The 24,797-nt window shown below is 42.7% G+C and overlaps 1 protein-coding gene across 3 annotated transcripts in view; it reads left to right on the top strand.

The window, feature by feature from the left end:
* Positions 1-14,001: 14,001 nt before the first annotated feature.
* Positions 14,002-24,797, top strand: part of PPP1R17 (protein phosphatase 1 regulatory subunit 17) — a 31,541-nt gene continuing 20,745 nt past the window's right edge. The window contains exons 1-2 of one of the 3 annotated variants that reach the window (XM_019538220.1): positions 14,002-14,113; positions 16,476-16,524. The gene's annotated coding sequence lies outside the window, so the exon portion shown is untranslated. The remainder of the gene's footprint in view (positions 14,114-16,475; positions 16,525-24,797) is intronic. The other 2 variants (XM_019538218.1, XM_019538221.1) reach the window with 2 other exon arrangements.

Here is a 24,797-nt window from a genome sequence, read left to right on the forward strand (position 1 = left end):
TGAATACAGAATAAATATCCTGCCGTGTACATAATCCTCCTTTCTCTTTCAAGACCCTAGATGAGCTTGCAGGACCAGCAGCTAGGGGATAGCAGTGTTTAATACTTGTAAATTGAGCACATTTAACTTGGAACTGCACAGCACCATTTTTACTGAGTCATTTTTCAGCCTAGCTCTGAACTTTAGGACCATGGGTCACAATAAACATGGAGGCTTGTACAGAAGGTGGACTACATGCTGCTCACCCAAAACTCCTGCTGAGTTTTACCCGAGTAAGGCGCCTGTACAAGTACAGCAAGGCTGCTCTGACATGCTGTAATTACAGCGCATTGGAACAGACCCGATTAATCAATTAATTAGTCTGCTGGAGCATGGTAACTATCGTGCTCCAGCAGACTCCAGCATCACAGGTTTCAGCACGGAAAATGGCGGCAGGGGCGCTTTAACTAAAGCTTATTCAACGAGCTTTAGTTAAAGCTCCCCTGTCGCCATTTTTTACTGTGCGGACACTGTGCGGACACTGACACTGTGCGGGAGTGGCTCTCAGAGCCACTTTAATTAATGCACCCCTTCCCCCCATTCCTAGAGCACATGTATAACTGTCATCAATATGTCCTTATGGTTGCAAATGCACAGCTTTGGCAAAGTTTTCCCTCTACCGTGGATTTATCAACAGTTAGAAGAGACTAAATAAGTTTAGGTTTGCTTTGCTTTGCTAGTTCATAATTTATGGAATGAGAACACAATTCTATTTAGCTTGTCTCTGAATAGCCACTTGCTGAAAGATATGAATTTTGTTTGGTAATCTTTAATGTGAATAATTTCATGGCACTTATGAACAAAAGGGTACTTCATTATAGTTTTTTTTTGGAGTTTAATAAATATTAAAGAAAGGTTGCTTTCAATACCCCTGCAACACTTGGCTAGTATTAGCATTCATTGTTCTGCAATTTCATCATTTACAAACAGGAAATACATCACAATATGGACATTTAATTAAACTACAGTCAAAGGAGATACTTCATGCAGCTATGCATGTTAGGAGAGTACTTAAATGGAACAACTATTATCATGGAAATCCATATATTTTCATCATTGAATTTCAGGTCCACAAGTACTTTTTGCCTTCTATAATATTTACTTAAGCATTTTCCACTTCATATGACCTAAAGGGTAGCCTTTCACTGTATGAGTATTATTTTGAAAAAGAACATTTCCCTATAAAGTGCACAATACTTATTGGTACCCAATTACTTTTTCTAGAATTCTCAAATAATATTTCAATCATTGTCCTAAACATAGGCAGCAAAAAATCATAATTGGATTTATCTTCTGGATGTCAGATGTGACCCTTTACACATCTGAAATGTAAAAAGATTGGGTCAGTGTATTATATTGTGCATGACTTGTTTGTGTATCCTGGCAAGGCTCGTCCTCTAACAAAGATAAGGTTTTCAGGAAAGCTATTCTGTTAGGGCTATCAAGAATTAATTTGCCTTGCTGTGACAAGAGCTATTCGCCCCCTTTGATCCAATGTCCACTGAAGAAATATCTTGTTTTGGTCACTTACCTTAAGACAGCTTGTCATCCAGACATACTGAGCAATATCTTTGCCCCATTGAAAGTAATGGAAAAAATTGCTACCAATTTCAGTGGTAGTAGGTTTTCAAATACTGTCTAGTTAAGTAAATAGGAAATCACAGTCTACTTAGTAATTCTTTTGGCCCCAATGGCAAATGAGGTCAATGACTTTGAGAGTCACATGACAGACTTGTGTAGGTCATCAGAACCGTTAGCATGCTGTATACCTTTTTGGCTACTGTTTGTCTTTGGGCAGTAGTAGTAAGAGCTTTATATACATTACAAATACCTCAATATGCTATATTTCACCTCAAGTATTATATGACCTAACTTTAAAACTGCACTCACATAAGCAGTATATTGGGGGTGATTACACTGGAGTGTGTCAGCACTGATGGATTTCTCAGATGGGTACGTTTGGGGTTTTTTTTCTGAGTTATTGTAACACTGGGTATGCCTTTCAAAGAGCAGATATGACAGTTTGTCTCTGCACCTTTCATCCCTTTGCCCCCTTGTATTTCATACCCTGTGGTTTGTCTTGTGATGATTTGAAATTCAGTCAAAGGCTAAGGTTAGATTCTTAGTCGTGCTTTGCAAGAGGTGCAGGACCAGGTTGGGGACTGGTGCAGGTGATTTCACATCAACTTCCCAGCTTCCAGATTTTGGACAAGGCACTGCCCAGGACCCATTGGAACTTAAAGCACCCCCTGGAGGTCAGGGTTATGAAGCGTTCCAGTCTGAAATTGCTCCCTCCCTCCTGAGCCCATGCCTATATCTTCCTTTCCCAGAGCTTATACAGAAAGATGGTCTTTCCTGGTTTTCTATGGGTTGCACTTCAGTGCGTTCCCATTCTTTCCCTCTTTCACATCTTTAGACTTCCCTCTGGGGGGGAGTTCAGCCCTACAAGAGCAAAAGAAATCTTATTCTTAACAGGTATTCCCCAGGTGTCATTTTGTTCTCTTTAGGGCACCTGCCATTAGCCAGGACAGCACAACAAAATGGCTGCACCATGAGACAGGATCAGACCTTTAGCTATCCAAGAGCCATTCTTCTGTATAAGCGGGGTTACACAAATACATATATCCAAATGTACTGCAAAAGACAGATTGGAAGATGTTTGACATGATCTAGATGCATTAGTCAGCATGTTTTAGGCCTGTTTCTCATCTTTATTACACCTACTTAATTGAGCAGTGAAAATGCCTATTTAAAGATCCCCCATACTAAAAAATGAATATTCCCTTACACCTTCAAGTTAGCAATGCTCATATGGCTTACTGTCACAAGATAAAACCCAACCAGTTGCCCAGTGTAAAGAAAACAATATTATGCTGGTGTTAGTGTGTGTGGGTGGGGACAAATTGGCATGGAAAATAACACAAATACAGCTCAGAGGCCTCATGGGCATGTATACATTCATCTTTTTTAAATAGTTGCTAACTTGTTCTTTCGCCATTGTTGGCTGCTCACCTCCTCCCCAAACTGTGCTGCCAGGTGCAGTAGTCTGGGAGCTGACCTTGCCTGTGAAGACTGAGATGAAAAAGGCATTGAATACTTCAGCTTTTTCTACATCCTCTGTTACTAGGTTGCCACCCCCATTTAGTAAAGGACCCATGCTTTCCCTGATCTTCCTCTTGTTACTGACATACTTGTAGAAACCTTTCTTGTCACTCTTCACATCCTGTGCTAGCTGCAACTTCAACTGTGCTTTGGCCTTCCTGACTTCATCCCTGCATGCCCAAGCAATGATTTTATATTCTTCCCTAGTTATTTGTCCAAGCTTCCACTTCTTATAAGCTTCCTTTTTGTGATTTAGTTTACTGAGGGGTTCCCTGCTAAGCCAAGCTGCTCTTTGGTCATACTTGCTATTCTTCCTGCACAGTGGGATGGTTTTTTTCCTGGACCCTCAGTAAGATTTCTTTAAAGTACAGCCAACTCTCCCAGTCTCCTTTCCCACTCAGGGTGGCCTCCCAGGGGATCTTGCCCTGGAGCTCCCAGAGTTGAAGTCTGCTTTTCTCAAGTCTAGGGTTGATATTTGGACACTCCTGCAGTGGCATACCATGGGTCTCTGGTGCCCAGGGGCCAATGCCTGCATATGCATCCCCCATTATCCCCCCGGGGATGATCCAAGCAGGGTGTTGGGCGCCCTCTTCCACCCCATTTCCACAGGAAAATTAACATCACGGCACACCAGATGCTGGGGGAGGGCCGGTGGCTGGAATTTCCAGCTGGAACAGGTAAAAAAAATGTACAACCTGCCAGATAGGCCACACATCAAATGTGGGGAGTGCCATGGCATCTCTGGCCGTGCCCCCCAGCTGGTGCCCAGGGGCCATGGCCCCCTCCCTCCCCCACCATCGGTACACCACTGCTCTGCTGCCCTCCTTCCTGCCTTTCCTTAAGATCCTGAACTCGATCACCTTGTGGTCACTGCTGCCCAAGTTGCCATCTGCTACTACATTCCCCACCAATTCTTGCCTGCTTGTGAGCAGCCGGTTAAAAAGAGCATGGTTCCTAGTTGGCCTCACCAGCACTAACACCAGGAAACTGTCCCCAACACTCTCCAAAAACTTCCTGGATTGCCTGCACACTGCTGTGTTGCTTTCCCAGCAGATGTCAGGGTGATTGAAATCCCTCATCAGAACCAGGGCCTGTGATCAGGAAACTTCCACTAGCTGTTTGAAGAAAGACTTATCCACCACTTCCTTCTGGTCTGGTCATGTATAGCAGACCCCCACCACAACATCACCCTTGTTGTTCTTCCCTCTGACTCTAATCCAGAGATTTTCAATAAGACTATCTCCAGTTTCATACCGGAGCTCTGAGCAATCATATGGCTCTTTTACATAAAGTCCAACTCCTCCTCTTCTCCCCTGCCTGTCCTTCCTGAACAGGTTGTACCCATCCACGACAGTGCTCCAGTCATGTGAGCTCCCACTGCATATCTGTTATTCCAGTTATGTTATAGTTCTATGACTGTGCAAGGACTTCCAATTCTTTCTGCTTGTTTCCCAGGCTCTGTCCAGGCACCTGAGGTAACTAAACAATTGCCCTACTTTCTCAGGAAGAATGAGAAGGGCTCCCCTATTGCCCCCTCCTGCTTGCATTTCTTCCAGGTCACCCACTTCCCCACTTACCTCAGGGCTTTGGTCTCCATCCCCTGGCAAACTTAGTTTAAAACTCTACTCACTAGGTTAGCAAGCCTGTTTGCAAACATGCTCTTCCCTCTCTTCGCCAGGTGGATTTCATCTCTTTCTAACAATCCTTCTTTTTGGAACAACATCCTGTGGTCAATGAAGCCAAAACCCTGCTGATGACACCAGTTGTGCATCCATACATTGATCTGCAGGATGCATACACTCCTGTCCAGGCCCTTTCCCTTGATTGGAAGGATCAAGGAGAACATTACCTAAAGCCCCTGTCCCCTTCACTCTCGCACCCCAAGCCCTGTAGTCACCTTTGATCTGGTCATGTTCATCTTTGAGTCAATAATGACTCCAAGATCCTGCTCTGCCCCTGTGCTTTCAAGAGGGGAACTCCCCAGCCTGTATGTATGCTGTGGATTCCTTCTCCCAAGGTGCAGCACCCTGCATTTATCTACGTTGAACCCCATCCTATTTTCATCTGCCCACTTCTGTAGTCTGTCGAAATCAATTTGCAGCCTCTCTCTCCCTACAAGTGTGTCCACCTTGCCCCACATCTTAGTATCATCAGAAAACTTGAACAGCGTGCTTTCCACACCTTTCCCCCTGAGCACGATCTCCCCTGCCAGCCCCCGACAGATGTGTTTCTTGATGATTCCCTCCAAGATCTTCCCGAGCACCAAGGTGAGGCTTACAGGCCTATAGTTACTTGGGTCCTCCCTCCTCCCTTTCTTGAAAATTGGGACTACATTAGCCAGTTTCCAATCCCCCGGCACCTGGCCAGAAGACCACAAATGCTCATATAGTCAGGCCAAGGGCTCTGCGATGACACCTGCCAGGTCCCTCAACACCCTTGGGTGGAGGGCATCTGGACCTGCAGATTTAAAAATGTCTAGCCCTTCCAGAAGATCCCTAACTACATCTGTGCTGACTGAAGGCCTGACAGAGCTATCCCTGAGATTGTCCCTACCTCTGTGACATCTTGGATCCAGGCTCCAGGCAAGCAGCAGACCTCCTGAGACAACAAGTCAGGCTGGCAGATGGATGCCTCTATCCACGTCAAAAGGGAGTCTCCAACCACCATCGTCCATCACTTCTTCTTGGTAGCAGTGGTCTTGATCCTTAACCTTGGGGAGGCCTGGATGTCCTCCCCCACCAATGAAATGTGCTCCTCCTCTGTTGCTAGAGCTCCATATGTGTTCTCCATAAAAACTGCTGCGGGTGTAGATGAAAATTTCTGCTTGCTGCCAGAGGTCACAAGATTCCAGCTTCCACCTTCCTGGGAGTCCACGTCCTCTTCCTTCTCTAGCGCTGCCTTGGCAGTCCTTCCTCCACAGTCCTAGAGCTCTCCTCCAGCACTGAACTGATGGATGAAGTCCTCATGGTGGAGGACGCTTCAGAGCCTTGCCAAGTCCTCCTAGTGCTCTTGCCTATTCCCTGAGGGACATTACGAGAAAGCACCATTTTTTACATCACAGGCACTCCCCAACCTGGCTGTCACTGGCTGCAGTCTCCACAGTGCCAAATGAAGGACCTGGGTGAAGCCTCAACAGGCAGCAGTCCTGCCTAGACAAACAACTCACAGGTGTAAGCAGAGGTAGTGGCAGTGGCTCTGACATTGTCATGTCCTCCAGTCATTTCTCTGGGTCTCTTAATCCACTGCCTTTTGCTGCACTTCTTCCAAGTAGACCTTCCCTAGCAAACTCATCTGTAGACTGACCAGTATACTGTTCCTTGGTCCTAAAAGGGTTTTTTTCCCTGCTTTCTCCCACCACAGTTAAAGGCTCCCCTTCAAAGAGAGGGGTGGCTAACTGCCCTGTGAACTGACCTGCAAACTGCTTGCAAACAGCTTCTCTGTTTCTTGTCCCTGTTCACACTCCCTGGTTACTTGAGGGGTCTCATTGTATACCCTGCTGGGCCTTGACTGAGAAGGAGTAGAGGGGGGCTTCAGAGCCACTGCTACCCTACTCCCAGGTACAGTTAGAGACAGCAGCAGCACCAGGCACTTGGAGGACGAATGTGCCCACTGCTGCTGTTTCTTTCCCTGGCTGAGCCTAGCTCTGTGCAGGACCTGGCTGGAGCAGTAAGAAGTGGCTCGGGAGCTCTTCCCCATCCAGCCCTGGTGCAATCAGAGACAGTGGTAGGTGGTCATGGTGGGTGAGAGAGAGGGGAAAGGAAGAGGAGGAGAGAGCATAGAAGGGAAGGGAGAAGGGGATTCTTACTTGTTTTGGAGACTTAAAGTCCCTGGCCGCTGCCCCTGCAGCACGATCAACTGAAAGGGGTGGGGGTGGTGCATCTGCACACTGTACCTCCTCAGAACTGCTCCTGATGCAGCCCGCTGTTTTTATTCTGCTATTTAACCTTCTTCTTTTCTTTAGGATCATGAACTCTGTCACTTCATGATTGCTGTCTCCCAAGTTGTTCTCTGTCTTCAGCTTCTACATTTCACCCCAGTTAGTAAGAAGCAAATTGATAAAAGCCTCCTCTTGTTGGTTTCTCTACTTTCTGTACCAAAAAGTGATGCTTAATGATCGTATTAGGGAACTTGCTGGATTGTGTGCCCTGCTGTGTTACCTTCCAGCATAACTTCCCCTGCTTCTTTTGGGATCCTACCCTAAATATCACCATCACCACTAGCAAAAAACAATGAAGGCTTGAATTAAAAAGAGTGATTCCTCTTCCAAAGTCTGACTATTATGCTTATTCATTCTCCAGCAGGAGCATAATGGAAGAGGCAGTAAAGTACCTGCAAGAATTGTATTGTGATTTGTTGGCCTTGGAGACTGCTAAGGTGGTTTCTAGGTTCTGGTCTACAATCCTACTTGTGCATATGGCCCTCAATAGTCCTGGATCACACGTTCAATGATGCAGTGATTTAAGTGAAAAAATAGGACCCATAGAGTCATCTGCACACTCACTGTACTTAACTCAACCACTCCCTCTATGGCACCATATTCCTTAATTGTAAGAGACTTGCAACAACAATCATTTCATAGTACTATAAGGATACATCACACTTTGCAGTGATATAGGACAAGGGGCCAGCCACATTAGCTTAAGCAGAATGGGAAGAATTTGGTGGAAGATACCTATTCTGATGAACTTGCAATCTATTGGTAACCCCTCAGTCTTGTGACATCTATTCCTGGCAGATAGACATTCCCTGCCTACACAGGGATCTGCCACTGGGGACGAGGTTGTAGGATACAAGCTTTAAGTTAGATATGAGCAAGTGATGACAACAGGAAAAGTAGCAAGCAGATGGTATGTGGGGCTTAACTACCCCTTGTGGATGATTCTTCATTAGATTGAGAGTAGTTGACTCTGGTTGGAGTTTTCATCATCTGTCAACTACAGTTTTGCTCACTATACCAGTATACTTTGTTCCTGCCCTATGTTCTCACTTGTTAAATAGGAATAATGACAATTTGTTTTGTTCATTCATAGTGAAAGTTCAGGAGCACAGGGCGTTTCTTTGCTATGTGTTTGTGCAGTAACTAGCAAATGAAGGCACTGATTTCAGTTGCAGCCTTTAGATGCTATTAGAACATGGTAAATAAAGGCTAGGAGTTCCAAAGATGCCTAAGGGCAAAAATGGAAAAATCCCCACTGAATATTGCTTCTATTTCTTTTAAAGTCTCACCCTAAACTGATTTGCTCCTGCTCTCGTTGTTTCAGGCTTAAAGCACTGTGGTCCTATTTCAATCCAATTGTACCTTGTTTTTGTTTTTTTTTTTTAGGGAAAGGACAGAGATTGCTAATGAAGCTTTGCCTCTTGTTTGAGAGTGATGCTCCTTTTATACTGAGGGCAGTTTCTTAGGTTCAGGAATGTAAATTCCCAGGCAGGCCTTGCAGTAAGCAATATTTTATTTAGACTTGCATTCTGGTAAGACAGAGCAGACAATACACATGGTATTAGAAGAAAACACATCAGAAGTGATTTATACACTTTTTATTTTATTTTTTAACTGCAAATGAAGAGAGCCTAGTGTTTTGTTCAAAAACAGAGATCTCAGTCAAAATACTCTGCAATTAAACTAGCTTGGAACATTTCATAAGGAAACCCCAGCACATTTAAATATGATTCAATAACTAATTACCTTTAGCAATAATTTAGTAAGGAGGAGGTGAAGACAGAATAAAAAAAGATTTCTGGGAGCTGAAGGGTTCAAGGAAATAGATTAGCACTGTGAATCTAATTACTCTAGGGAGTGGGAGCAGGATAAGGGCTCCAGACTACAAGAGAAAGAGGGCTGCAAAGGGGCTTAGGTTATAAGTAGAATATGAACTTCAAGGACCAAAGGTCTCTGGTACTATATTGCACACTATCATTGCTCTGGTGTCTCTAGAGAGTAGATTTCCATCACCATCTGCTACTTAGTGGATTTTTACATCTGTCTTCCCCACAGTGGGAACCAAATAAAAACTGATGCAAGCAAAATGGTTGGAAATCATGGACTTTAAAGCTTTTATCCAGCTTTATAACACATGCATATAGTTTTTTGTTTGGACAACAGAGGGAAATCTTATTTTAGAACATGCCAAAGGTATACTTAAAATTAAGCTACAGCATTAGAAAATCTGGATATCTTTACACATGATCTGGGGTGGAGGTGGGCACATGCTTTAATTAGCGTGGCTCCAAGATCTGCTCTAATTAAAGCACCCACAGTGTCATTTGTATTCAGCATGCTGCGCTTCAAAATGGCAGCTGGGGTGCTTTAACTATAGCTTGTTCAATGAGCTTTAGTTAAAGTGCCCTTGCTTCTATTTTGAAGTGTGGAGACATGGACTGCATGTGAACCAGAGTCTGCTCCAATGCGTGCTAATTAGGACGGGTCAGAGCAGAGAACTGGCATATATATAGGTGCCCTCTGGGTCTATATGCCTTGCTGTAATCATAAAGACAACTTGTAGCCTTACAAAAAAGCAAAGGTAAAAACTGAATGGAATCTGAAAGTTAAGTAGCTTGGGCATGGATTTTACCACCTTTGTTTTACTTAATTAGTATGGGTAGGAAAGTAATCTTGTAAAGTAAAAACCAGATATTTCTATCCTATTTGATAAAAGGCTTCACTATGTAACAATGAGTTCTTACCTGCTCTTGCCTTTTGCTATCACATCAAAACACTACCATCTGAAGTCTCTAGGGCTAGGGACAGAAGTTACACATAAACCGGGTTAAATGATCAGAAACTAGTTTAAACTTGTAACAGATCAGATGTTCAGTACACATAAACCAGTTTCAAAAAGTTTTAAAACTTGTTTAAGATAAACCTGGTTGTATGTAGTATCAAGTTTAATTGATTTGGGTCAAACTGGTTTATGAAACTTCTGTCCCAGACCCCTCCCTCCACAGTCCCCTAGCATGCTTTTCAGCCCTGGGCTGTGCTGTGCTGTCAGCTCCAGCAGAGAAGGGTTGGGTGCGGGAGAGAACGGTGTGGCAGAGACTGACTCCCCCTCCCTACCCCCCCAAAGCAAACCCTGGCTAGGGTCTGGGACCAGCAAGGGAAATTAAACCCACCTTCCCCCAAGTACAGAGCTTCTCTGCTGCTAAACTTACTGAAACTTACTGCTGACTGTGACTGTGGGTTAAAAATCCCAGAGGCACCTGGAAGCAGGAAGATGCAGTGATGAGCAACCCTGCAGAATCTTCTAATGTGATTCTGGACTGCAAATCCCAGAGACCTCAGGGGCAGCAGGAAGAGGAAGCAAACACACAGCCTATGATGGCTACATGCCAGAGAGCTGTGCTCTAGTGCCCCTGGGCTTCTGGCCTGAGCCACTGCAGGCATGTAGCTGCATTTCCTGAATTAAAAGTAAATGTGTGTCCAGTTTTTTCTCAGTTTAATCTCTGCAGCTTAGATGAACCTGCAAAGACTGAATCAATGCAGCCTTGGACTTCTTGATTGTCTGTATTTAGTCTTTAAGTCTAAGGGTCTGGACACACATACATTTTGGAACCATTTTCACCAGTGATTCATTCAGTGTTAAAGCTGAAGCAGCTTTTCTACATTTATACCATTCTGAGCTGGACCACACAGAACAGTTAGAACATAGCATCTGTCACCCTTTTAAAATGTTCCCATTTCAAGATGGCTTCAAATGTACTTGTGTCCATTCCCTTTATCTGCTCCTTATCCCCTATGGACTGTTTCTCAACTCTCCCATGCACACCACTGTTCTCTCTTCTACACTCACTCCCTATATCCTTATACCCATCTCTTCATTTATAACATTCTTTCCAGGCCATAATGTTTACAAAACGATGTAATATTTAAAGAAGAACTAGTATAGCAATCCATCACTGGTAAAACTATTTCAATAACTGTGACCCACAGTGTGTGTACAGAGGGGTGGAGAGTAAGAAAATAGAGACTGCCAAATAGTCCAAATTTTACAAGGCCTCATGAAGTCTGAGGTTTTTACTAACCTCACGAGCTATTTCTTGGATTGGCAAGTTCCACATCTCAAGGCTGTGTTGATGAATCTATATATTTGGTAATCTCAGGGCATCTTTTCCCTTCAAAGGCGATTCAATTTAATACAAAGTGATCTAGCTAAGGAAAGAATGTGTGTTATAAAATAAGATGGAGGAACATGTTCCCTCTAATACATCTTACCAGCTATTCTGGCACAATGGGAAACCTGTTATATTATGCATCTATTTTACATCTGCGCTAGTCCATTTATATCAGCGTTGTCTATTACATTTTGTATCATTGTATTTTTGCCCTTTTTCCCCACTACAATTATTCTTTCTTCTGAACATAATTTTAGTTTCTTTATTCCCAGTCTCTCCATAGTTCAATAAGTTTCAAGATATGGATTTCAAAATAAACCCTTGTGATTTCAGTATGTTCTGAAATTGTCCTTTATTTGGAGTGGCAAAATGCAAACAATACTATGTTCAGGAAAATCTCTACAAGATGCTGTTAATGGAAGTACATTAATATGCCATTCCTTATGCATCATAACAGCATTCAATAACTATGGGCAATCATGTTTCATAAACTATGTAACAACTATGAAGAAGACAAGCATAACTTTGGCATCATGATGCCGTCAGTTTGTTAGCCAGTGTCTCCTCATTTGGCTCTGGTAGTCAATAGTTCTTTGTAGAGGGGGTAAGTTGCTCTGGTTTAGCCTTCATATACCACAGGACAAGGGTGGGCAGACAGAAAATTACTGTGGACAAAGTGTTCAGTGGTAAGTTCCCATCTTTTACCTCACTGTACTTTGTTCATTTGTCTATAACTTAAGTCCCATTGACTTTCAATGCGACTTGAGTTTTTAAATGCTGAATCACTTTTGAAAATGAGATTTAGGCCCTAGCTGACTCAGGCACTTTTGAAAAATCTTACCCTTCTTCCTATGAGGAGATGAATTTTCTGTTTTCCCACTGGAGTCAATGGAGAAATTTAGATTGATTGCAATGGGTGTAGAATAAGGTCTACAGGGTTCAGCATATGGCTGGACCAAACATGACATTCAGGCTAGGGACAGAAGTTACGCAGAAACCGGGTTAAGTGATCAGAAACTGGTTTACACCTGTAACAGAACAGATGTTCTGTGCACATAAACCAGTTTCAAAATAGCTGAAACTGGTTTAAGTTAAAACTGGTGGAATGCAGTATCAGACTTAACTGATTTCGGTCAAACTGATCAGACCCCTTCCTGATTCAAGTAAAATCATAGCCCCCAAGCATCCCACCATGCTTTCCAGCCCTGGACTGGGTTTCCTGCTGCAGAGAGCAGGGCTGGCCCTACCCCTCTGTCCCTAGCTGCAGCAGTGAGGGCTGGCTGACAAGCAGGTATGGGGGGCAAGCCTGGCTGGGAGTGCAGCCTAGTCTACAGGAGAGGACTGTCCTCTTCCAGGCAAACCCAAGCGGGGGTCTGGGGCCAGGGATGGGAGTTTAAACACCTTTTTCCCTGCTCAAACTTACCGCTGGCTGCAACTGTGGACTACAAATCCCAGGGACACCTGGAAGAGGAAGTGATGACCAGCTCTGCAGAGTCCTGCTGTTGTGATTGTAGACTGCAATTCCCAAAGACCTCGGAGGCAGCAGGAAGAGGAAGTGAGCATACTGCCAGAGAGCTGTGCCCTAGCACACCCCGGCTTCTGGCCTGAGCCACTGCAGGCATATGGCTTCAGGTCCTGAATCAAAGGTAATGTCTGTTCACTTCTGTTTCAATTTAATTGGTGCAGCTTAGACTAACCTGCAAAGAGTAAGTTGATTTACCCTTGGAATTTTTGACTGTCTGTACCTAGCCTCAGAGAATTTAAGAGTGCTCAGCATCTCCCATGATATTAAGATAACACCTAACATCTTTGGTCCTTTGGAACTATTATTATTGTATGAAAGACTTGACATATTTAAGCTGTATGTTGCACCTTGATAGTGACAGCATCCAAATAGCAATGTAGGAGAGGCCACCCCCTTCCCCACAAACTAAATCTGTGAGCAGTCACCATTTTGTAGAATGTTTTAGCTAGAGGGCCTAGATAAAGACTTTTTAAAATGGGAATGAGCACTATAAAGGGTCCAATTCATAATCCTGCCAATTGAGCAGAGTGTTTCTTCTTGATTTTCAAATGTTAGGCATGTTTGTATGTTTTTCCTCATTCAAATAACAGCTCTGTTGAATGCATTGGTATAAAATAGCAGAAACTGGTCAGTTTTGGCAAGCAGACAGCTGCCACAGAAGACTCCCTGCCTGGCCCTGTAAAAGCCGCCTGTGTGCCAAGCTTGCGCAAGAAGTTGAGGCTAGATGATTACACAAACACCACAGTCATCAGATGAACCTCAGTCCTGGAGCCTGCACATCACTTTCACTGTTTATGGGGCTGTTCCTGGACCACTGTCCTGCCTTTTCCCATTTTTACATCCACTGCCCTGCTCTGTATTTTATCCAGCAGCAGCCTAGCTCTCTCCCTCTCCATTCTCCTGCCTTAGTGAGCCTTGATATCACTGCTCTCTCTCTGACTGTCTCCCTTTGCTAGATTTTAAGACCCCCCCCCCAATTAATATACATTAAAATGCTTGGCTCTTTTCCTTTATCATCCAGTGTGAGAGTGATTTTTAACTTTAAAGAGTTGCTTCTGGTGATTTTTCTGTAATATTCATTATTTGCCTTTCTTCTCATAACTCCAAAAAAGCATCACATCATCACATCAACCTGCTCACTGCACAGGCTAAAGGTTATTCCTTTCCTTTCCTATCTCCTCCCTCCGAACTCTTGAAACAAAGCATTACCATAGCAACGGCCACTGCTGCTCCCTAGATAAGGCGTGCAGAAGCACAGAGCAGCAACAGCAGAGGAGAAAGTTCCTGCTCCAGTGAGCCCTGACTTCATATCACACCCATCCCAGATCCTTTCAGCTGGTGGTAAGTAGTTTGGCCATACCCTTTGCTTTTCCTTGCGTAACCCCTTCTTAACTTTGCTCGTCAGGATCAAGATAGGTGCAATCCTTTGATATTTTTTTATCTGCACGTAAGTAATCTGTGTTCTCTATACCTATGCTGGGCTAGCAGTAAAGTTCAGAATCTAGTTACTCTGCAGGATGGATTTTTGAGCAGAGGAAAGATATGATGCCATATGGTAAAAGTTGGAGCTAGACTGTGCTGCAAATTAGAAGGTTGGAGCAGAGCGGGTTGCTTTAGAGACAAATGTTTCAATTACTTTTAACTGCAAGATTATTTCATGAACAAGTTGTGTCCATTGACAGAATAAGAAATACTATTAGAACTTTATCCAGCTAAAAAAGAAATGATATGCACAGGATATGTTTTTCCTCTGGGGGACTTGATGCAGCAAGTTTTTACATTTTTCCTCCTCCTGAAGTACAACTTTGTTGTCAGAATCTAAGATAAATTTATTCCACATTTGATTCATGGAACCATGAGCTTTGGATCAGGCCCTCTATATTAACAGCAGCTAAGCTTTGCAGTCAGTGACAGTCTTCTCATGGGCTTCAATGGACTGTGGATCAGATCTGTAAAAGACACTGTACTTTATTGGAGGGTGCAAAATAGACATGTGGGTCAGTGGAACACAGGGAGCTGTTAACTGGAGTTTGGGGTGAACAATGAATACAAGGGCAAGAATGTAAACACATATAGTATTGTGTTTCATACAGCTGATATATCTCAAGGCCACTTTATGAAAAAAATCAGACTACTTTGATGGGGTTGTTTGGAAATAACAGCTCTGTGCTAAAATAAAAGAATTGCAGGAGAAACTTTAGACAGTATTATCAGGGCTTGACTCAGAGGAAGTTAATCTTAGAAGGTGGCTTTTAAACTACATTGATCAAATACCCAGTGAAGAATTTCATTCTGAGACTTCATTATAAAAAATATTCTGTTTTCTGGTGCATGGTATGATTCCCTACACTAGAAAACATTTTGCACACGTATTGTGATTCAAGAAACTAACAATGGATTTAATTTCTGCAGATAGTAGATAATCAAGGTATATAAGAAAAAGCTTGCTCTTTCACAGATATGGCTTTTGATTAGATGGGAATCAATCATCTGGGGCAAGATTTGCCTTGCTCTTGGAATAGTCATTCTCAGCTCCACCAAGCATGGGCGACTGGTGCCTCTTGAGTCACAGGGGACACGTGCCCCTCCAGTGACCACTCAGCGACCGAGATGGAGGGTCCCCCTGTGGCCGATCTTACTCACCAAAAAGTGGCCACAGGACTTCTGGAAGTGGCTGTGGCTGCTTCTGCTGGTGGCCCAGTTCCCCGGCTGGCACTCATGCACCACCTGGGAACGTGGCCGCTTCACCTGGCACTCTGCTTCCCAGCTGGTGCTTGCAGGGGCAGCACCAGCACTCCCACCTGCCCATCACCTAAGTGGCGAGCATGGCCATCGGGGGGTGCACCAGTGCTCTCAGGGGGTATACATGTACCCCTGTTGACCCCCTATGCATCGCCACTGCTGCCAAGTGAGTCCAAAGTGGCCGTAAAACACTATATTACACTGGAATGGTAGCGTTTTGGCAGAGGTGTAAATGATTATACAAGGTACAAGAGAAATGGGCCTATGGCTCTGTACCTTACATTGCTTCACCTATCATTGTAGATGGGGGAGACCACAGGCCAACAGACAGATGCATTCCTTCCCAAGGAGGTGTGCAGAAGGCAGGGGACAAGCAGGGATTGAGAGTCCGTTCACTTTGCTAGTATCTGTGGTGGCCAGCAAACCAGGGCCAACAGAGAGAGGGGAAACACTAAAAGCAAATCTGGAGCAGTTTACTGCCTCCTTCTGATAGGGTTAGAGTGTTGTTGCAGCTGTGATGGTCTGGGAAATATGTGAGAAGCAAGGGGTTCTTTGTAATATCTTTTATTAGACCAACTGTATGGTTGGAAGAGATGTTAGAGGAAGTTGAAGCAAGAAGAAAGGACCAGGCTGTGACTCTCAGGAGTCCTGGTCTGATTCATGTCCTGCCCCTGGGGGCAGTCAAACTAAGTGCTGCCCTTTATTCTGGCTAGATTGTACGGTTTCAGTCTAACCTTTGGCTTGTTGGTACACAGGGCAGCAGGCTATAAAATATTCATAGTTCCCATTTACAGCTTTGTAGTACATCAACAGTAGACAGAAAGGAATTGCCAGTTCACAGACACACAAAAACCTGCCTTCTCAAATTCAAATTTGATTCTTGAAATAAAGCCCTGCCTGGTAGTCCTTGCTCACACAAATAGTTCCTATTGAAATGAATGCCTGTGAGGATTTTTTTCAGTGACTTCAGTGAAAGCAGGATTCATCCTAAAGTGACTACCCATAAAAAGGTGAGGTTTTTATCTCTTCCATCTTCCTTTGCTTTTCTTGTTAAAAAAGGGAAAAAACAAACAAACAGGGAATGAACCTTGTTTAACAAAGCTTCTCCATAAGCATCCCCACCCCTTCCCCCTAATATAATTAAAACTGGAAGAAAAATATATTGGGTAATTACAGAATAGCCTTTTCCCTTAAAAACACTGGGCAAAAGTTCAGATTAATTATTGGCAAATTTATATATATTAATTAAGTGTACTGAGTCCAGAGAAAGCGTAAGTCCTTCTGTCAAAATTGTTTCTATGGTAATATATTATCAACAGAATAAATATTCATATGAAATTTGCATTACATATCACCATATAACAAAAGAATATTATCAAAAAGCTGTTGTTTATGCACTATCCAAGACAAGGTTTCAAAGGTCTCCAGTGATTACTCACGTGTAAAACACTGGAGTGTCTGTCTAATGCTTCTTAGTAACTACACTGCTTATGGGAGCAGAGCATCTCTCAGGTGAATAAATGTCCAAATGCTTATGCAAAGGACCACATTTTATTGAAGCATTAAGATGCATGACTTAAAGTAAAGCTTGCACAGTATAGTGTGCATGGCAATGCATACCAAATCACTCTCCAGATGTGGTAGGGTCTGTTGTCTTCTAAATATGCAATTAGCTTCTGTTAACACTAACAGTACAGGGTAGTATAGCTATGGATTAAATTCTAAGGTCATATAAATAAGAATGGACCTGTTGGTGTGTCACTGCCAACTAGACCCTCAGGCCCAGCTAGGCACCCTAAAGGTGCCTAGTTCCCACTAACTTAACTGGAAGGTACATGCCTTTGTGGATCCTGGCTGTTATTACTTATAAGACTTTTTAAATCTGCTTGTGGCTATGATAAATAAAAAGTCTTGGTCAGCTTTAAGCATGTATAACTTAAGGGCTTGACCTTCAAAGATGGTTCTGTGCTACTTGAGCATAAAGTAGCAATATTCAGCACACACATTGGCCCCTTGCATAACTGGCTCTGTGTACAAACTTGTAGTTTGCATGACTTTTCAGGGAACTGTGCAAGGAAATAGGGCACGTGGAATTTTTCAGAGCTTTCTTTGAAAGGCTTTAACTGACCTAGGTATTTTTGTTTTGTAAATTAACTTCTGTTGCAATGTATTTGTCTCAGTTATTTATTGGATGTACATTTTTTGCTATCTTTATACAGCGACATTTACAAAAGTCAAGATGTGCTAATATCAGAACCAAAATGCCCAAACCTCAGGTGTCATTTAGGGGTTCTAAATCCACTGCCATCCTCATATCAGAATCTAAATATAGAGAGCCCTATTTATTTGTTTCATTCTCAAATACAGTGCACTGCTAAGAGTGATTTTTCTTATGAAAATATATACCCAAAAGATACAAATTATATGGGGTCTCCTGAGATTTCTATCATTCCGGACAAATATCCCTGAGAACAGCAATGTTCATAAAATAATAGAATCATAGAAGTAGGGTCGGAAGGGACCTTGTAGATCTTCAAATCTGACCCCCTTCCTGGGCAGGAGGAAAAAACTGGGCTCAAATGATCCCAGCTAGGTAGGCATCAAGCCTCCTCTTAAAGACGCCCAGGGTAGGAGCCAGCACCACTTCCCTTGGAAGTTGGTTCCAGATCCTAGTCGCCCTAACTGTGAAGTAGTTCTTACGGATGTCTAATCTAAACCTACTTTCCAACAACTTATGGCCGTTATTCCTTGTTATGCCAGGGGGCACTAGGGGAAACAAGGTCTCTCCCAAACCCTCCTGGTCTCCCCCTAGTGAGTTTATAAACTGTCACCAGGTCCCCCCTCAGCCTTCTCTCGTGAAGGCTGAACAGGTTCAGGTCCCGCAGTCTCTCATTGCAGGGTCTGCCCTGTTGTCCCCTGACCATGCGAATGGCCCTCCTCTGGAGCCTCTCCATATTGTCCACATCCCTCTTGAAGTGGGGCGCACAGAACTGGACACAGTACTCCAGCTGTGGCCTGACCAGTGTTGCATAGAGGGGGAGGATCACCTCCTTGGCCCTGCTTGAGATGCACCTGTGGATGCATGACAAAGTCCGGTTAGCCCTGCCAACCGTGACCTCGCATTATCGGCCCATGTTCATCTTGGAGTCAGTAATGGTGAATCTGACCCTAAGGTTCCACCTGGATACGTAAAGCTAAAGCCTGGCTTATCTCAAATCTATATAAGAAAAGACTTTCTTTGACAGTCTTTGTGTAAAACACATTTATATTTAATTGAAAACTCAGCTAGACTTCCTTCAAGTGACTATTTCACTCAAAATGTTAATTTCATCAGTAAAAGTAACACGTAGATGACCTCTGAACACAACATTATTGCAGGATTTTTGGATGTTGGCCACAGTGCTATAATAGCAAACTTAATGATAGAGGATAAAACATTCCTGATGTTTCACAGCAGCATCCCCAACTTCTGCAAACCTCTCATTTGGGTTTACAATGACTCAGAAAGTGAGCTGATCCCCTCCTGACAGGGGCCAGGTGACTTACTCTATTCAGAGTAACTGGCTTTTCACTCTACCTTACCACTTCTCCCTCTTCCCTTTCTATAAGAAGACTCATTTATGTTTTATGCTATACATTATTTACAAAAAAACTCCCTTCAAAACTGGAACTTGTAAGCCAGCTACAGAAAGCCCCTTTGGGGACCATCAGTCCCTGCCTTTTTTCAGCCCAAAAAGAGAATCCAAATAATTCTTTCAACTGCATGCCTCTAAGGGAGAGTTGCAAAAACTTGCAATCCAGCTCAAAAGCATCAATCTAAATGACTGTTGAATCCTAATTCTGATAGAAAATCTGTATCCATTCAGTGACTGCTTGATTAACAACTTCAGTGACCATTACAGATGCTCAAAGGATGAATCTGGGGCTCTTACATCAGTGCACATGGCACTGGGCAAAGAACCCTTAGTCCATCCTGTAAAAAAGACTAATTTCCTGGTACAGAGACTGTTTAGCAAGCTACAGCTTGAAGTACATGAAGTCCAGCTGAAAACTATGCTCATATTCGAGCAAATGAATGCATATAATGCTAATTTGAAGGAAGCTCTTAATGATTTGTAAGAGTCACCAAACTTTTTTCCCATTCAGAATTTGTAAGTGTTATTCAAAAATTCATTATCCAGATAGTGATAACTGATTTGTGAAAGCATTGCCAAAATTCATGCAATATGTCCAGACAAATTCTGCATAACTTTCCCTTCTGAACAATGAATCCCACTGAGGTGTTCTTGTGATGTAACAAAGCACTTCTCAGAAAATCCAGGTCACATATGAAGAACAAGAAATCAGTGACTGACTCTGACAGCTTTATAACCGCTACAAAATATCTTGTAAGCTTTGCTTCCTTTATGACGTTTATAGTTGTAATGGGTTGTCCTAGGATACATGAATCATCAGCTCCATATTTATTGCAGGGCAAAAATAGGAGACCTGATCTCCATTATTTAAAAAAATCTTAAAGATGCTGAGCACTCAGTAACACAAAAAGCAGTCAGGAGAGAAGGATTGTTAGGGCCTTAATTTTAAACTTTTTTTTTTTTTTGAAACTCTCAGCTTACACTAGACAATTATTTTTTAGCTCTGCACATATGCTTACTTTGACGTTTCTGTGTAATGTATATGCAAAACTGGATATTTTTTTAGGTTACAACTCAAATCAGTATCAGTTATCTGAATTCTTAAAAGCAATTCCTTTCAGTGAATGTTATTGCCATATGAAACAAAAATGCTTTATCTCCAGCTGTTTTGATACCAAAGCTGTTCAAAATAAAGTCTAATTTTTCAGGCTGCTCATAATCCAAAATGGCATTGAATGTTTTCACTCAAAACTTTCCTAACAAGTTCACCTTCAGTAAAGAACAAACCTAGAAGCATTCATCTGGAAAGTAGAAAGTGCTGGCAAGTTATAAGTAACTTCAACAGACAGCTGGAATGGAAACACCGAGGCCAAGTTACCTATAAGAGTTATTGCTTCTCCCACTATAATAATATTTGGTTAACTGCTAAGTTACTCTCTCAAAAAACAAATGGCACATAAGAAGAAAGAACAGCTTCTCATTAAAATTACAAAATGGCTTTTTAAGATTTCCCAGCAATGTCATGTAGTATCCCAAGAAAACAGAGTTGTGTTTTAGCTACAACTTTTACTGGTTGTTTTTTTTTTTCTGAGGCCACAAATGTCACTTATTTACACATTCAATAAATAAGGCAGTCATATCATGCTTGCAGGTATTCAAAGTTTTTTTTTTGATCAAAGGTATTACTTAGTTGAAGATAAGCTGAACGTTGTTCTTTTCATTAAAGGTAGGTGGCGTTTGTAGACACGTGTCTGTTGAGTAAACAGGATAGTGTTTACAGTGGAAATCTGAGGCCACAGCATGACATTTAAGCATTTGTGCAATTGCATACATATAAGTATTGAAAGAATGAAAACTACTCACATGCTTAAAGTTAAGTAAATGATTGGAGGAATTGTGGCCCATATCCTTTCTAGTTGTATCCGTGTTGCTTCATTGACTCGGTGAAGAACAACTTGCCCCTACTGAAGTTCTAGCCCAAAATATAATCATGGCCACTCTCCTTTTTATCCATTATTTACATGGCTAGGCCTTTGTTTCTCAAAGTTTTCATATATGTATTCATAGTCACAAACAAGGCGGAGTATTTGGGCCTGGTTGAAAATATTCACTGCTCACTGTTCATCATTCGGTAATTTTCTATTTTAAAAGTTTCATTTATCTCCTAATCCATCAGCAGAAGTGATGCTATGAAATGGTGACTGGCCAATCACTCTACAAGGAAAACTGGGGAACATTTTCCAGAAGAATACAGTAAATGCACAATCTTAGCTCCTCATTGGCTTTTATCAGTCATCTTTTTCCACTCCTCCGCTGTCATGTGGTTCTTTTTTCCTCATCTCTCCCATTAGCCTAATCTCATGCCTTTTCTGCTTCCCAATTCTATTTCTTTGTTCACAAGAAATGAGGTCTGCTTTATTTCACTGATGTGGGGAGAAAAGATTCCTAACAGAAAAGTAGCCCACTGAAACCAATGATATGCTTGCTATCTATGTTTGTGAAATGACAGAAATTTATTTCCTTTAAATTTGTAGGTATGTCTTTAGTTATTCTGGTATACATCTGCCAAGCAAACCAAACAACTTGTACAGGATTATGGTTCAGAACCATTTCAAATGATAATTAATTTAACTTTGAAAATTACAAAGTTAAAACCCAAAAGTCCAAGTGCATTGAAGCCTATGCCAGTCAGGCACTTTCATACCTTTGAGGTTCTAGGTGTGCCTGCATATGGCAGTGATGAAATCCCTCAGATGCAATTTATTTTAAGATCTGAGGGAATTTATAACCCTGCAAGACCCACACTTGGGCCCACACTTGGGAAGGTGATTAAATAGCTTTGAAGATCTGGGCCTAAGCCATTAAGAAGAAATTATTAGACATTACAAATGTATCTTGTAACAAACATGGAAGGCTGGAACCTATTAGGTGCCTAAGGTGAACCATATTCCACCCTATTCAAGTCCCTAAAAAAGTTAATGCAGAAGGTGGGTGGGTCATGTTCCTGCTTGCTGCTTTTTGTAACTTAGTCTTTAGGCTAAAATGGTAGCATGTAGACGTGCTAATCTTTTTTTCAGGTGCTTGCACAAGGTAAAATAGGATCATACATGGGGACCCAAGCCCACTTAGGGTACATAAACTCATTTGTTGCACTTTGTCTATGCTCATGTGGCTCACCTTAAGACATGTGAAGATAGACCAGGAGCAGTATGATGGAAAGGGAAACTAAAGTAAGCAACATGGGGTGGGGGGACAACTGGAGGGGCTAGTGGGTCCATGGGGAGGGGGTTGACAGGTTCAGGGGTTGTTGCTGGGATTGTGGTGCAGGAGGCTGGCAGATCCACAGGGTGGGGAGTAGGGGGTGGAGGAACTGTCCATCCAAGGTCAGGGAGTTGGGGGACTAAAAACAGCCTGGTCAGGGTTAGGGGGTTGATCTAAAAGTAATGGCTATGCATACCCATAGATATCATAGCAAATGTCTATGCTATTTTCACAGGACTGTAAAGAACATGGCTGAAACACAAACCTTGCTCCATCTGTCTGAATTTGCACGTGCTAACTAGGGCTGTGTGAAGCTTCATTCCCTGATCCAATTCAGCCCAGTTCGATGGCCAAATCTCTGAATGCAAATTGAATCAGGAGACCCTTTAATCTCTCCGAATTGAATCAGAACCCTCTGAATCGATTCGGAGAGATTCAGAAAGATTCGGCGATTCGGACATAGAGACAGCTTTAAATGTTTTTTCTACATACCTCTAGGTAGCAGGGGCTCATGAGTGCTGTGATGCTGGGGGACATGGAACACAGGGGGCTCCCCAGCACACTCAGCAACAGACCAGAAGCACTTCTGGTCCACTTGTGGGTCCCCTGAGGATCATGCTGGGTCCCCCTCCCAGCTCAGTGACTGGTGCCTCCAGGGTTGGGGGGGCACCCAGGGTCCCCCTGCGGCTGACTGCTGAGCCAGGGGGCACTCCGGCATGCAACCTGGCAGACCCGCAAGTACCTCTGGTCCACTTCCTGATTTGCTGCCAAGCACATGGAGGGCCCCCCCGCATTCCTGTGGGAAGCTCCATTTGCCCCAGTGCAATATCACAGCAATCAGGAGCCATGCTGGTACCTCAAAGTATGTAGAAAAAACTTTTAAAGCTGTGCCTATGTCCAAATCGCTGATTCTCTGAATCAGCATCAAATCTTTAGATTCGGATTCAGCCGAATCGAATCAGGGACAGTGATCTGAATTAGCAAATTTAAATCACTGTCCCCAATTTGGGCTGAATCCAAATTGAATAGGACCTGCTTTGCTCACCCCTAATGCCAGCCTCCAAAATATGGGGGCAAAGCTGTTCTGAAGTTGCCCCTACTGTCTCTCTTGATCACATAAGAGGTAGAGATGGAGGACACTGGTGGAGCTGAGGTGAAAGGTACCCTCAGGGCAGCTTCATTGCTCATTTCTGGGTTTGGCATGAGCAGAAAGAGGATCTGCCAGGAGGTGGCCAGGATCTGCTTTTCAGTGACCCTCTCAAGGACCCCACAGAAGTGATATAAGCATACTCTTAATCTAAATAATACCCTGTAGTTTAGAACTTGATTAGAGATTAAAATTTACACCTGTAGAGATTTAAACCATCACGGATAAAACTCAAATGCAGACTGAAAATCTAAGTATTTTTTTCCAAAACACCCAGGACACTTAAGAGGCCTGAGACTTGAGATCCTCCCTGTTATTTTTAATTTTCTTTGCTACGGCTGGGCTGCTGCCAGTACCTGAGCTATCTTGTTTGACATCCCACAGCTTCAGCTTATTAAGCTTCTTTGAAAATCTTTACCATACATCTCTTTTAAAGTAACTTCTTAATCTGAGATACCATGAAGCAGCCTGTGAGAATTGTTGCAGCTTTCTACAACTGAGCTTAGCAAGAGACGTGTAGCAAACCTCAAAAAGCTGAAGTGTCAATTGCAGTCACAAATCACTAGCAGCAATACAACCTTTTGAAAGATCTCTTCAGATATATCACAGGAGGCCCTGAAGAAGTGTAAAATTTGAATGAGTCACATAGACCACTATGTAGAATTTCCTGTTTCTATTTCTGTCCCATCAAAATTTCATGAAACACTGTTGATTTTAAAATCTCATTTCTTTCTGATTTTTTTTTTTTTAACTGCACCCAAGCACTACTAAAGATGACAAAAATGAAAAAGATTAAAAAAAATTTCAATGAGTTTAGTTTTTGAGTTTATTTTGTATACGATCAGTTTCAGTGTCATCTCTCTGTGGTCAATTTCCTCCGATTGCTTGGGTCTCTCAAGTCAACATGAGTGGCAAAATCATTTATAAAAATAGAGGAAAGCCCCATACATTTCACGTGTTTATAGGGCATTCCCTGCGAGTGCTCTGATGTTTGCTAGGCTTCCATAAATACTTTATAGCAGTAAAAACAACAGTGACAGATGCACTCTGGGCATTTAACGTATTTACTGGATTTCCAGGTGACTGTGTCCTTCGGAAAGTTTCCTTCAAAACCAGTGATTACCAACCCTCCAACTGGTTTGCTCCTATCTTGACTTTGAGATCTTGCTTTAGGGTCTTTCAGTGCAGCAGTCACCAAAGACGGGGAAATTGTTCACTTCACAAATATTTTGAAAGCAGT

This window comes from Crocodylus porosus, unplaced genomic scaffold (assembly GCF_001723895.1).
Source record: "Crocodylus porosus isolate Cpor-Errol unplaced genomic scaffold, CroPor_comp1, whole genome shotgun sequence".
Classification (NCBI taxonomy): domain Eukaryota; kingdom Metazoa; phylum Chordata; order Crocodylia; family Crocodylidae; genus Crocodylus; species Crocodylus porosus.